Genomic DNA, 11,276 nt, shown 5'->3' on the forward strand with positions numbered 1-11,276 from the left:
TAGTGTGGGGCCACCCTGTCAGCCCTCCTGCGCCGTCTCTTCGCCTATTTAAGCCTTTTCGACCTAAAAACGCAGTACCAATTGACGAAACTCCAGAAAGACTCCAGGGGCGCCGCCGCCATCGCGAAACTCCAATTCGGGGGACAGAAGTCTCTGTTCCGGCACCCTGCCGGGACGGGGAAGTGCCCCCAGAAGCCATCTCCATCGACGCCACCGCCTCCATCATGCTCCGTGAGTAGTTCCCTCATGGACTACGGGTTCTAGCAGTAGCTAGTTGGTACTTGATACGTCCAAAACGTATCCACTTTCCCGAACACTTTTGCTATTGTTTTGCCTCTAATTTGTGTATTTTGGATGCAACTAACACGGACTAACGCTGTTTTCAGCAGAACTGTTCTGGTGTCTCGTTTTTGTGCAGAAATCCAACTTTCGGGAAAATCCTCGGAATTTATGCAGAAGGCCCTATTTTCCCAGAATAATGACGGAGCCAGGAGGACAATTAAGGTGGAGGCCCGAGGGCCCCACACCATAGGGCGGCGCGGCCTGGGGGGGGCCCGCCCGGCCCTGTGGTGTGGCCCCCTCGGCCGGCCTCCGACGCCCTCCTTCGGACTATTTATCGGCCTCGACCTAAAAACGCACGGGGGGAAGTGGAAGTCGCCAGAAACCCTCCAGAACGCCGCCACATCGCGAAACTCCGTCGCGGGAGCCAGAAGTCTCCGTTCTGGCACTCCACCGGGACGGGGAATTGGAGGAGATCATCACCGCCATCACCGCCAACGCCTCTACATCAATCAGCCATGTTTCTCCCATCCATGTGTGAGTAATTCCCCCGCTGTAGGCCGAAGGGGATTGTAGGGATTGGATGAGATTGGTCATGTAATAGCATAAGATTGTTAGGGCATAGTGCCTAGTGTCCGTAATTCGTACTTTGATGATATTGTTGCAACTTGTTATGCTTAATGCTTGTCACTAGGGCCCGAGTGCCATGATCTCAGATCTGAACATGTTATTGCTTCATCAAGATATTCATTGTTTATGGTCTTACCTATAAGTTGTATACACATGTCGCTGTCCGGAACCAATGGCCCCGAAGTGACAAGAATTGGGACAACCGGAGGGGATGGTAGCGATGTGAGGATCACATGTGTTCACGGAGTGTTAATGCTTTGCTCCGGTACTCTATTAAAAGGAGTACCTTAATATCCAGTAGTTTCCCTTGAGGCCCGGCTGCCACCGGCTGGTAGGACAAAAGATGTTGTGCAAGTTTCTCATTGCGAGCACGCACGACTATATATGGAACACATGCCTATTGATTGCTTTGTACTTGGACACCGTTTTATTATTATCTGCAAATGCCCTGTTATGATTGTTACATGAGTTTCTCTCATCCATGCAACGCCCATCATCCGTCCCCGTGCCTACAGTATTTTAATCCTGCTGTTTACTAAAATCACTACTGCTGTCTTTGTTACTCTGCTGCTGTTATTTCACTACTGCTACTGCTATAAAACTGTTACTACTGATAAACTCTTGCGAGCAAGTCTGTTTCCAGGTGCAGCTGAATTGACAACTCCGCTGTTAAGGCTTCCAAGTGTTCTTTGTCTCCCCTTGTGTCGAATCAATAAATTGGGTTTTACTTCCCTCGAAGACTGTTGCGATCCCCTATACTTGTGGGTCATCAAGACTATTTTCTGGCGCCGTTGCCGGGGAGCATAACTTTATTTGGAAGTTCACTTGGATTAATATTGTTTGCTGCAAATTCTCCATCATGGGTAAACCTCGCGATACTAAGATCGCCATATTACCATCCACTACAAGAAAAGGTACAATTCTGAATACCTCCGCTACACTTGATTCACCATCTGTGATTGATAAACTTGTTTCACCGCCGCATGCTTCACATGCTGGTACGTCTGCTGAATCTGAAAATTCTCATGATATTGATAATGTTTCTGCTGTGCTTGATGATAGTGGTTCATTGGGATCCTTTCTAGATGCTACAATTGCTAGGTCTAGACAAATAGAAAATACTGAAACTCCTAATGCTACTACACCTGTTAATTCACCTGAACTTGATTATTTTAGTGATGATCCTGATGAAGATTATGTGGAGCTTAATGATGATTTTATTGAGAAATGCAATGCTACTACTGATGCAAGAAAAATAAAAAAGTTGCTTGCAGAACATGCTGTTAGATATAAACTGTCTCCTGATCCTAAATTTGCCACATCTCCTATAAACATTAAGGATAAAGATTATGATTTTTCTCTTGATCTATCTCATATAGCTATTGTTGAGAAAGCACCCTTTTGTGGTACTGAAAAAGAAAGTGCTGTTGAACACATGACTGAGTTATCTACTCTAAGTAGCTTGTTTTCTGATGATGTCAAGATGCGTACTTACTTTGTTGCTAAAATCTTTCCATTCTCATTAAAGGATGACGCTAAAACTTGGTATAATAATTTGCCACCTAATTCTATTAGAAGTCCGAAAGAATTGCTTGATGTTTTCTTCCGCAAATACTTTCCTGCTAGTGCTCAACATAGTGCTTTGCAGAGAATTTATAAATTTGACCAGGGAGATGAAGAGAAATTGCCTGAGGCTTGGGCGAGATTTTGCTCTCTTATTAGAGCTCGGCCAGACCATGATTTGGAAAAGCATGATTTACTTGATATATTTTATAGTGGACTAACCATTGAGTCTAGGGCATACCTGGGTAGTTGTGCTGGTTGTGTTTTCAGGAAAAGAACTCTAGACGACGCTGAAGAATTATTGGCTAAAATAAGCCGGAATCATGATGATTGGACTAAGCCTGAACCAACTCCAACGCCAATATTGAAGAAGAGGGGTTTAATTAAATTGAATGATGAAAATATGAGGGAAGCCAAGAAGTCTCTCAAGGAGAAAGGTATTAAATCTGAAGATGTGAAGAATCTACCTCCTATAGAAGATATATGTGAGATAATTCCCCCTTCATCCATGATTGAGGTAAACTCCCTTCAACGCTTTACTAGGGAAGATATTCCGTATTCGAAACCTCCTGCACAATGCTTAGATGAGTTTGATAATTATATTGTTAAACAAGAAAATTTTAATATGAGAGTAGAGAATCATTTAATGGAAAATTCTCAAGCTATTAGTGAATTGCATGATATTGTAGAGAGAACCTCCAACGATGTTAAGATGCTTGTTAAACATTTTCATATGATTCAAACTCAAATTGATCAACTCACTAAAGTGCAAAATGATTTGTTAGGGAATAATTCTAAAGAGAAACATGCTTATGAAGTAACAACTAGAGGTGGTGTCTCTACCCAGGATCCTCTATATCCTGAAGGGCATCCCAAAAGAATTGAACAAGATTCTCAACACATTGAACCTAGTGCTCATTCTAAGAAGAAAAAGAAGAAGAAACATAAAAATGTTGTAGAATCCTCTGAACCTGTTAATGATCCTAATAGTATTTCTATTTCTGATGCTGAAACTGAAAGTGGTAATGAACATGATAAAGATAATGATAAGGATGATACTCCTGATAAAGAAGAGATTGAAGATGAACCTGAAAAGCATACTAAAAATAAAAAGTACACTAAAGAAGATTTTATTGCTGAGAAACATGGTAATGAAAGAGAACCTTGGGTGCAAAAGCAAATGCCTTTTCCTGCTAAGAAATTAAAATCAAAGGAAGAAGAACACTATAATAAATTTTGCGATTGGATGAAACCTTTATTCTTGCAAATCCCTTTGACTGATGCTATTAAATTGCCTCCTTATTCAAAGTATATGAAAGATATTGTTACTAACAAAAGGAAAATCCCCAATGAGGAAATTTCCACTATGCTTGCTAATTACTCTTTCAATGGCAAAGTTCCAAAGAAGTTGGGCGACCCAGGTATACCTACTATTCCTTGTTCTATTAAGAATAATTATGTTAAAACTGCTTTATGTGACTTGGGAGCCGGTGTTAGTGTTATGCCTTTTTTCTCTTTATAAGAGACTTTACTTAGATAAGTTGATACCTACTGATATATCTTTGCAAATGGCTGATAAATCTACTGCTATTCCTGTTGGTATATGTGAGAATGTTCCTGTTCAAGTTACTACTAACTGCTTGATATTAACTGATTTTGTTGTGTTGGAAATGCCGGAAGATGATAATATGTCTATTATTCTTGGGAGACCTTTTCTTAACACCGCAGGGGCTGTTATTGATTGCAATAAAGGAAAGGTTACTTTCAATGTTGATGATAGGGAGCATACCGTTTATTTTCCCAAGAGGATTGAGAAAGCGTGTGGAGTTAATACTATTTCTAATGTGAGAACTATCAAAGTGGGAACTATTGATTGTCCTATATATGAGCCTAAGGAAGAATATCAAACTCTTGTGATTGGATCCATATCAATACAATTCAAGGTAACATGATTGATTTGAGGTTTATTTCTTCTTATGCTATGTAAAATTTATTTGGTGACAAGACTTGATCAACCTTGTTAATGAATACCTTTTACATGCATAGAGAGGGTAAACAACATCTCTTTCTTCCTCCACTTGCTCTAGTTGCTGTAGCATTTTTAATTTGCAAAGTTCCTTAGTTATTTGGAGATTTCAAAATTTTTCCTGGCCAGTAATAATAAACTAAATACCCAGAAATGTGCATTTTTCAAAGTTTTCAAAAATTCACAAAAATTATACCGTTGGTCCTATTTTTCGATGAGGCACACAGGAGCACCGAGAGGATGACCTGTGGGGCACCAGAGGGCGCCAAACCACAGGCCGGCGCGGCCAAGGAGGTGGCCGCGCCACCATGTGGTGTGGGCCCCTCCTTGCCCCACTTTGCCATCTCTTTCTCCCAGCACCTTCTCTCTCCCGAAAAAACTCGTACCAAGTTCCTCTCTCTCGCGTTTTTGCTCCAGAGCTCCAGATTTCTCGATCTCTTTGCTCAGCCCAGATTTCTGTCTGAAATTTGGCACATTTGCTCTTCGGTATGTGACTCCTCCACCCATCCAAGTAGAATTTTGTTTGGTTGAGTATATCTTGAACATTTTGCTGCTGTAGGTAACATGTTTAGTGAGCTTGCATGCTTGTTCTAAGTGGTAGAAACTAGTTTTGATGCATGATTAGTACTCTAGCAAGTTCCTATGGTAGTTTCCCTCAATTATATGTCACCAAATCAAATTTTTATATTGTTTGTTGAAATTTCAGAAAATGGAGTGGAATAGATATCACTTGAACCAGCAAGAATTGGAAGTCCAACAAGTTATGAGAGTCAATCGTGAAGAGGGAGTATACCTCTTACTACCCGTGCGCGGATTTTATGAGAAGCGGGAATACTTGAAGATGTTCAAAGTCTAATTTCTCGTGCAGGGCTGAGTGACTTTGTTGAAGGAGAGCCAAGACAATATGTAAAATTAACTATGTCTTTTGTGCAGGACTTCAAGTTCAATTGGTCGCGATCTAACCCCACGGTCCAGTATAAAATTTACAAGAAAGCTGTCAACTTGCCATTTAGTGCTTTTTGTGCAGCAATTAGAGTACCGCAATGGGGGTCATGCGAGAAGATAAGGGGATCGCCGCAAGAACTCTTGGACCTCTTCAAGATGATTTGCGATGGAAGGAGTTTCTTAGGGGATAATGGTAAAATCACTAGTATTCAGCTCCCGGCTATCCGCTACTTTGCCTATTTTATTACCAAATGCGTTCTTGCTAAAAAGATTGGTGGTAAACTTTCTATCCCGGATTTGGCTTTTCTAGCTGCGGCACTGCAAAATAGTAAGACTTATAATTTGGGGGCATTGATAGCTTATAGACTTGCTACTAACCGTGAGAAAGGTGGAATTTGTGGAGGTCTCATCGCCTCTCGTTTACTAGCTTTTCATAATGTAGAACCTCATCATTTTGATATTCCATTCCCCATAGAAAAACTTGACATAGCCTCTATGATTAAACATGAATTTGTTTCAGATTCCTCCAACTTGGGTAACCTGTTTTACAAGATGACATTTTATAAGAAAGTCTGGAGAATAACTAAGAAAACTGAGAAACTAGTAAGATTGCCTGCGCCTGTTTTGTCTAACCTTGATTCCAGGGGAGATTGGTCGGTCACAGAAGGTGCACTGGATGCACACATAGAGAGAGGAGGTCAACATGCAAGAGACGACACGGAGGTCGAGGAGCACCTCGACTCATCATCCGATGCAGCAAGTTCCTCGCATCAACATGGTGGATATGCGGAGCCTCCACGCTTTTCTTCTGCACGAGAACTTTACTATGACTACTCCATGGACTACCCACCGGCGAGGAACAACGACCCTCGTTGGGGTTGAACTCCACTTAGGCCAAAAGCCTAAGCTTGGGGGGAGGTATACCGGCATCACTCATTCTTTGCATATTATGGTTGCTGGATACTTGTACATACTTGTTTTGTTCGTTTGAGTGGTTTTCTAATGAGAGGAAGATGATATTTGGAGAAGTGCTGCCTGAAAACAGATTCTGGAATGTTACCGTAAAAATTCTCAAAAATAGCCAGAGCGTCATTTTGAGCTGCCAATTTTTGTGCAGGTTCCCCAGGTAGTTATCTAACTTTCATTAGTTGAACACTTTTCGAGCTGAGCAACGTAAGATTTTTGTAAAAATCGATTTCTGTACTGCTGTCAGGTTTTGGCAGATTTCTGTCATCCTGCTGTTATGTGTTTCTTTTATTTTGCTATTTCTTGTTTTTGTTTTGTTTACTTCCCAAAACACAAAAAGGCCAAAAATATTTCTGTTGTTTCTCTTCACCATTTGTTTGCTTTGGTTTCTTGCATTTGTTTCACTTTATTTGCTATTGCTAGTTTGCTATAAGAAAACCCAAAAAGATTTTGCTTTGTTTGTTTGTTTCCTTTTGTTCTTGTTTCTAATTTGAAAACACCAAAAATATTTGCTGTTCTTCTTTGGTTTGTAAAGTTCTTTATGAGTTCAATGGTCTTCGGTGGCTGGAGCGTGGTTTTCATTTCATATTATCCAAGCTACACAAGTGAAAGGCAATAATGACGACTTACGACGATCTGATTGTGGTGAGAGGCTGGTATGAACTCTATTTGTTTTCATTTTTGTACATATACTCATCCATGTGAGCATGCTTAGTTGGTTCATGTGAGGTATATGTTATTTGAGAAAGTCTAGTAGTTCATGATCTCTCATGTTTAGCTCCAATTTATTAATATGAGTAGCATGTCATGGATGTTTGCTTGCATTGTTTTATTCATAAGTAAGTATGGCATTGTGGTATCCTCCTCTGAATAATTCATTTATATCGACTTGGCACATGCTCACGCATGCATATGACTGAACAAAAAGTCAATTAAGCCTCGATGATCTATATTGCTTCAGAGTTCTTGTATCACTTTTATGCTTCCGTTAATTTATTTTGCCGCAAGCATGATTATGACAGTTACTGCTCTCTTGATTTGTCGCTCCCTAGTCTTTTGCTAGCCCTCACTTGTACTGAGCGGGAACGCTGCTCGTGCTTCCAAACACCTGAAAACCAAGTTGTTCCAAAAGTGTCCACCATAAATACCTATGCATGGCATTTCAAACCATTCCAAGTAAATTCTCGTGCGCTACCTTTAAAACCTTCAAAATGCTTCTCAATTTGTGTTTATGTTTCATAGCTCATGAGGAAGTATGTGGTGTTTAGCTTTCAACCTTGTCATTTACTTTTGACGGATTCTCATATGGACTAGTGGCACATCCGCTTATCCAATAATTTTGCAAAAAGAGCTGGCAATGGGATTCCCAGTCCCGAATTAATTAACTTAAATAGACACTCCTCCATGGTTTGTGATTGTTGGACGGCACCCGAAGGATTCGGTTAGCCATGGCTTGTGTAAGCAAAGGTTGGGGGGAGTGTCATCATCATAATAAAAATAAAATAAAAGGGCACTCCTTCATGGTATGAGATTGTTGGCAGGCACCCGAGGATTCGGTTAGCCATGGTTTGTGAAAGAAAGGTTGGAAGGAGTGCCAAATAAATATGCAATAATTCATGGGAGCCGCTCTTGAAAGTCCGGTTGGCGAGGTAGTTGGTGTACCCATTACCATTCGTTGACAACAACAAACACCTCTCAAAATAATTTTACTCCTGTCTTTATAAAAATGAAAAGCTCTAGCGCATGTTAATCCCTGCTTCCCTCTGCGAAGGGTCAATCTTTTACTTTTATGTTGTGTCTCCATTATTTCTTTGAGCACTATCTTGAGAGCACAACTGTCATTCTTAGTATAATATGCTTGTCTCAAAATATGATTGATTGTGGTATAACTTTGATGCATTTATCTTTTGACAATCACTACTTCTAGTCTTTCTATGAACTCCAGAGGTGCCCGGGCATTTATGTTTTGCCAATCAAATACAGGCAAGCGAGATACTACTTTATCATACTTTCTTATGAACATTGCAATCCTGCTTATATACATGATTCATGATGCTTATTATTAATTGTTGGTACCTCTCCATGATTGACATGGCTGTTAGATGATCTTATTTGCATGTATCTCATTATGAATTGCTTAAGTATTAGCCATAGCATGAGAATATATACATCATATGAGCAAATGTGTTCGTGAAAGTTCTTTTATCGCTCAGTTGTTAATTGAATTGCTTGAGGACAAGCAATAAGCTAAGCTTGGGGGGAGTTGATACGTCCAAAACGTATCCACTTTCCCGAACACTTTTGCTATTGTTTTGCCTCTAATTTGTGTATTTTGGATGCAACTAACACGGACTAATGCTGTTTTCAGCAGAACTGTTCTGGTGTCTCGTTTTTGTGCAGAAATCGAACTTTCGGGAAAATCCTCGGAATTTATGCAGAAGGCCCTATTTTCCCAGAATAATGACGGAGCCAGGAGGACAATTAAGGTGGAGGCCCGAGGGCCCCACACCATAGGGCGGCGCGGCCCAGGGGGGCCCGCGCGGCCCTGTGGTGTGGCCCCCTCGGCCGGCCTCCGACGCCCTCCTTCGGACTATTTATCGGCCTCGACCTAAAAACGCACGGGGGGAAGTGGAAGTCGCCAGAAACCCTCCAGAACGCCGCCACATCGCGAAACTCCGTCGCGGGAGCCAGAAGTCTCCGTTCTGGCACTCCACCGGGACGGGGAATTGGAGGAGATCATCACCGCCATCACCGCCAACGCCTCTACATCAATCAGCCATGTTTCTCCCATCCATGTGTGAGTAATTCCCCCGCTGTAGGCCGAAGGGGATGGTAGGGATTGGATGAGATTGGTCATGTAATAGCATAAGATTGTTAGGGCATAGTGCCTAGTGTCCGTAATTCGTACTTTGATGATATTGTTGCAACTTGTTATGCTTAATGCTTGTCACTAGGGCCCGAGTGCCATGATCTCAGATCTGAACATGTTATTGCTTCATCAAGATATTCATTGTTTATGGTCTTACCTATAAGTTGTATACACATGTCATTGTCCAGGAACCAATGGCCCCGAAGTGACAAGAATTGGGACAACCGGAGGGGATGGTAGCGATGTGAGGATCACATGTGTTCACGGAGTGTTAATGCTTTGCTCCGGTACTCTATTAAAAGGAGTACCTTAATATCCAGTAGTTTCCCTTGAGGCCCGGCTGCCACCGGCTGGTAGGACAAAAGATGTTGTGCAAGTTTCTCATTGCGAGCACGCACGACTATATATGGAACACATGCCTATTGATTGCTTTGTACTTGGACACCGTTTTATTATTATCTGCAAATGCCCTGTTATGATTGTTACATGAGTTTCTCTCATCCATGCAACGCCCGTCATCCGTCCCCGTGCCTACAGTATTTTAATCCTGCTGTTTACTAAAATCACTACTGCTGTCTTTGTTACTCTGCTGCTGTTATTTCACTACTGCTACTGCTATAAAACTGTTACTACTGATAAACTCTTGCGAGCAAGTCTGTTTCCAGGTGCAGCTGAGTTGACAACTCCGCTGTTAAGGCTTCCAAGTGTTCTTTGTCTCCCCTTGTGTCGAATCAATAAATTGGGTTTTACTTCCCTCGAAGACTGTTGCGATCCCCTATACTTGTGGGTCATCAGTACTCTCTATCCTATGTACTTCAATACAATGATCTCATGAGCTGCCTTACATGATTGAGATCCATCTGATGTAATCGGTGTTGTGTTTGTTGGGATCCGATGGATTGTTACATTATTATTAGTCTATCTATAAAGTTTGTGAAGTTATTGTTGCTGCAATCTTGTTATGCTTAATGCTTGTCACTAGGGCCCGAGTGGCATGATCTTAGATTTGAGCTCTATACTTATTGCTTAGATTGTATCTACAAGTTGTATGCACATGTTACTGTCCGGAACCAAAGGCCCCGAAGTGACAGAAATCGGGACAACCGGAGGGGATGGCGGTGATGTGAGGATAACATGTTTTCACGGAGTGTTAATGCTTTGCTCCGGTGCTCTATTAAAAGGAGTACCTTAATAGCCAGTAGATTCCCTTGAGGCCCGGCTGCCACCGGCTGGTAGGACAAACGATGTTGTGCAAGTTTCTCATTGCGAGCACGTACGACTATATATGGAAAACATGCCTACATGATTAATGAATTGATGTTCTTTCTTAATGCTTTATCAATCCTATCAATTGCCCAACTGTAATTTGTTCACCCAACACTTGTCACTTGTTATTGGAGAGTTACCACTAGTGTAGATCGCTGGGAACCCCGGTCCATCTCTCATCATCATATACTCGTTCTACATGTCATTGGAAGTAGTATCAACTATTCTCTGGTGCCATTGCTCCTGTGTTACTATTACCGCTGCTGTGTTACTGTTACTATTGCTCTCATATTACTGCTACTTTCACATCACCCCTGTTACTAGTGCTTTTCCAGGTGCAGCTGAATTGACAACTCAGTTGTTAAGGCTTATAAGTATTCTTTACCTCCCCTTGTGTCGAATCAATAAATTTGGGTTTTACTTCCCTCGAAGACTGCTGCGATCCCCTATACTTGTGGGTTATCACATAACAAGTTGCAACAATATCATCAAAGTACCAATTACGGATACTAGGCACTATGCCCTAACAATCTTATGCTATTACATGACCAATCTCATCCAATCCCTACCATCCCCTTCAGCCTACAGTGGGGGAATTACTCACACATGGATGGGGGAAACATTGCTGGTCGATGGAGAGGCGTCGGTGGTGATGATGGCGATGATCTCCTCCAATTCCCCGTCCCGGTGGAGTGCCAGAACGGAGTTTCTGGTCCCGAGACGGAGTTTCGC

The sequence above is a fragment of the Lolium perenne genome, chromosome 6 (assembly GCF_019359855.2).
Source record: "Lolium perenne isolate Kyuss_39 chromosome 6, Kyuss_2.0, whole genome shotgun sequence".
NCBI classification, from domain to species: domain Eukaryota; kingdom Viridiplantae; phylum Streptophyta; class Magnoliopsida; order Poales; family Poaceae; genus Lolium; species Lolium perenne.